We start from the raw sequence: 2,766 nt of genomic DNA, 5'->3' as shown, positions 1-2,766 counted from the left end.
TCCGAAACTCTGGTTCTCTGGGGCGCGGGCCCCGAGAGCCAGTACACCGGTTAGAAGGAGCCGGTGGCGGGCATAGGGAGGCAGGTCGCTCCCTTGAATGGTCCTGGATGTCTGGACTTAGTGCAATTTCCGAAACTCTGGTTCTCTGGGGCGCGGGCCCCGAGAGCCAGTACACCGGTTAGAGGGAGCCGGTGGCGGGCATAGGGAGGCAGGTCGCTCCCTTGAATGGTCCTGGATGTCTGGACTTAGTGCAATTTCCGAAACTCTGGTTCTCTGGGGCGCGGGCCCCGAGAGCCAGTACACCGGTTAGAGGGAGCCGGTGGCGGGCATAGGGAGGCAGGTCGCTCCCTTGAATGGTCCTGGATGTCAGCAGTTTCTGAAGAAGGGCGCCCTCTTGTGGTCCCATGGCCGAAGTACATGCTCTGAGCCCGGGTATCGCAGTGGGCGGAATGAGACTTAGAGGAATATTGACGGAGCCATGAGGGGCCTCCCCTGGAGGTCCCATGGCCGAGAAAAGTGCTCCGAGCCCGGGGTGATAGAGAACCGTGAACGCCGCGGTCTAAGACCTCGGGTATCGCAGTGGGCGGAATGAGACTTAGAGGAATGATGACGGAGCCATGAGGGGCCTCCCCTGGAGGTCCCATGGCCGAGAAAAGTGCTCCGAGCCCGGGGTGATAGAGAACCGTGAACGCCGCGGTTAAAGACCTCGGGTATCGCAGTGGGCGGAATGAGACTTAGAGGAATGATGACGGAGCCATGAGGGGCCTCCCCTGGAGGTCCCATGGCCGAGAAAAGTGCTCCGAGCCCGGGGTGATAGAGAACCGTGAACGCCGCGGTTAAAGACCTCGGGTATCGCAGTGGGCGGAATGAGACTTAGAGGAATGATGACGGAGCCATGAGGGGCCTCCCCTGGAGGTCCCATGGCCGAGAAAAGTGCTCCGAGCCCGGGGTGATAGAGAACCGTGAACGCCGCGGTTAAAGACCTCGGGTATCGCAGTGGGCGGAATGAGACTTAGAGGAATGATGACGGAGCCAGGAAGGGCCTCCCCTGGAGGTCCCATGGCCGAGAAAAGTGCCCCGAGCCCGGGGTGATAGAGAACCGTGAACGCCGCGGTTAAAGGCCTCGGGTATCGCAGTGGGCGGAATGAGACTTAGAGGAATGATGACGGAGCCATGAGGGGCCCCCCCTGGAGGTCCCATGGCCGAGAAAAGTGCCCCGAGCCCGGGGAGATAGAGAACCGTAAAGCGCGCGGGTTTGGGGCTCGGGTCTTCCAGTGGGCGGAGTGAGACTTAAAGGAATATTGACGGAGCCATGAAGGGCCCCCCCTGGAGGTCCCATGGCCGAGAAAAGTGCTCCGAGCCCGGGGAGATAGAGAACCGTAAAGCGCGCGGGTTTGGGGCTCGGGTCTTCCAGTGGGCGCTCGTTCCAGCGGCGCGGGCTGGATGGTTTAGTCCGAGGAGGAGTGCTTAAGTGTGGGCCGGATAGGTTCGAGAGGTGCGCTGGGTTGGTGGAGGTCCAGCCCCGGAGGTTTGGAGCGGGGCGATGTAGCGAGCGAGGCCGAGTCGGGTGAGCCTGGGCCGGGCATGGGCGTTGGCGGCGATGGGGGTCTTCTCCCCGGAGGTTTGGAGCGGGCGATGGAGCGAGCGAGGCCGAGTCGGGTGAGCCTGGGCCGGGCATGGGCGTTGGCAGCGACGGGGGTGTCTTCCCCGGAGGTAAGTACCGTGGGGGGCAAGCGTGAGATATTCCAGGCCGGGAAAAGTGAGCTAAATTCGGCAAAGCGTTGTTAAAAAGGGGGGTCGGTTGATTTTTTTGTTAAATCTAAACGAACAAAGGGTGCGAGGCGTGAAAATTGCATTCAGCCGTGATTTTTTGGCAAAGTGCTAACCCTAGTGTTCTCCCAGTGGGACGTTTTAAAGTAGGACTTAGAAAAATTTCTGACCCTCTTCGCCCTAGGTAGCAAGCCCAAAACGGAGCACCTCGGAGAGGTAAAAATTCAGAGGGCATGGGGGTTTCCAGTGCGGTGCCGTCAGGACATTAGGGTTCCTTTAGAAAAGACGAAAGTTTGGGTACACCGTATGTAACTATGACAAGCCCAAGGCTCTGGTTCGCCTGTGGGCATGAATATAGTGAGATTTCCGCGTTATCTCACTGGAGGTGACCCCGGAACGGTTCAAAACCTAAGTCGAGACTTCCATGGGACCCCGGCGATGGGAGTTTGAAGCCCGAGGAGTGACGCCCTCTGGGCTAAGGGTGGTGGTATGCTCGGCCCCCCCCCTCTGGATGTTTAAACTGACTTCCATGGACCCCGGTGATGCGAATTTGATGCCCGAGGAGTGACTCACCTCTGGGCTAAGGGTGGTGGTATGCTCGGCCCCCCCTCTGGAGGTCTAAACTGACTTCCATGGACCCCGGTGATGCGAATTTGATGCCCGAGGAGTGACTCACCTCTGGGCTAAGGGTGGTGGTATACTCGGCCCCCCCTCTGGAGGTCTCGAATGACTTCCATGGACCCCGGTGATGCGAATTTGATGCCCGATGAGGAGCACACCTCTGGGCTAAGGGTGGTGGTATGCTCGGCCCCCCCCTCTGGATGTTTAAACTGACTTCCATGGACCCCGGTGATGCGAATTTGATGCCCGAGGAGTGACTCACCTCTGGGCTAAGGGTGGTGGTATGCTCGGCCCCCCCTCTGGAGGTCTAAACTGACTTCCATGGACCCCGGTGATGCGAATTTGATGCCCGAGGAGTGACTCACCTCTGGGCTA

Source organism: Hoplias malabaricus, unplaced genomic scaffold (assembly GCF_029633855.1).
Source record: "Hoplias malabaricus isolate fHopMal1 unplaced genomic scaffold, fHopMal1.hap1 scaffold_29, whole genome shotgun sequence".
In the NCBI taxonomy this organism is placed as follows: domain Eukaryota; kingdom Metazoa; phylum Chordata; class Actinopteri; order Characiformes; family Erythrinidae; genus Hoplias; species Hoplias malabaricus.
Note: the sequence above shows the minus strand (reverse complement) of the source record.